Genomic DNA, 1,442 nt, shown 5'->3' on the forward strand with positions numbered 1-1,442 from the left:
CCTCTTCCGTTTACTGGGATATCGAAACTTGGAAGATCCATTCCTTGGTCGTTTCTGTATGAGAGAGTCTCAGCGTTTACATGTTTGGGAGCTGTTCGTTGGGTCGGATTCGACAAAGTTGGCGTGGTTTCAGGATTCTAGTTCAGAGATACAAAGCTGTTTGGACTTATTTTCAAGGGTTAAGAAGTTGTCCCGGTGGTCTTCAATGTGAGCTTTTGAAGAAGCCGTTGGTCAGGTCAAGGGTTGAAGAGCTATGTTTATTGGTTACTGGTTTGTTCATTATGTTGACGTTAGGTAGTTGATTGGTTTTATACGGCATGTTATTGACGATTTGTTTGTGAGAATGGTGATGGGTGGTCGAGTGACTGTTTCCTTGTTTGGGGATAAGTGAGAGAGGTGGAATGTGTTGTCTGGGTTGTTGCAATAAGGTGATGTTCGGTCTCATTTGCAGTTTATTGTTTGTGTTAGTGTTGGATGAGTTGGATGAGGTTTTTGTGGAGGGCCTCGTTACTGTCGAGGGAGCATGATGGAAAATTGTGGAAGCGGTAGGTTTACAGAGGTCCGTTGGTATGACTGTAAGTATGGTGTTTATGTGTGTGTTTCTTGGGAGAAGTCAAGGGGTCGTTGATGTTGATGATTGTTTAAGTGTCTGCGGAGATATATATTTTTACGACAGATGGTTTCTCCTCTATGAAATTGTTGACCAGTTCTTGTAACCGTCGGGCCCCAGGCTGACTGTATGATAAGCATGCTTATCGTTCAGTCACTGGCTTCCGTAGCGATCGGGCTTCGCCCCCCCAGGCAAAGCCTGGGGGCCCCCGAACTTTCTCATCAAGACCTAGAAAAGAAACAAAGTATACAATCCACATATATATATATATATATTTTTTCACCCAACAAGTTAAAAAAAAAAAAAAAAAAATTCTCACAAAGTCAACAAACTCTCTAAATAATGTCAATTGGAACAACAAATAAAACAATAGAACAAATAATCACTCACAATCATCAGCAGACTTGTCATACAAATCATCAAGGATCCATCTCCTCTTGAACCGAACTCCACCTTCACCAGCTGTGAATCTACCAACACTAACTGCGTCTCCAACTGGATCTGCATCAAGACCAAAGTAAAAACCAACCCTGCATGTATGATGATCATACACATCACGCTCACCCCTAAACTCACTGATATCTTCAACTTCCTTGCGCCTCACACGTAAAAACCCTCGCTGACAGTACTTGTCGTATGCTGACAACTCCGCCTCCTCACAACTATGCAATACCACCATTTTGTGCTTCAATGTAGTTTCCGGAAAGAGACAATAAACTCCTTCTCAAGTCGCAAAATTCATTAAATGCGTTCCCCAGAACATCTCCAGAATATACCTGACCGGATCTTGATGAACCACAATAATTTGAACCAACGTGCCTCTATCACCGTT

The sequence above is a fragment of the Aspergillus fischeri genome, genomic scaffold (assembly GCF_000149645.3).
Source record: "Aspergillus fischeri NRRL 181 1099437636264 genomic scaffold, whole genome shotgun sequence".
NCBI lineage: Eukaryota > Fungi > Ascomycota > Eurotiomycetes > Eurotiales > Aspergillaceae > Aspergillus > Aspergillus fischeri.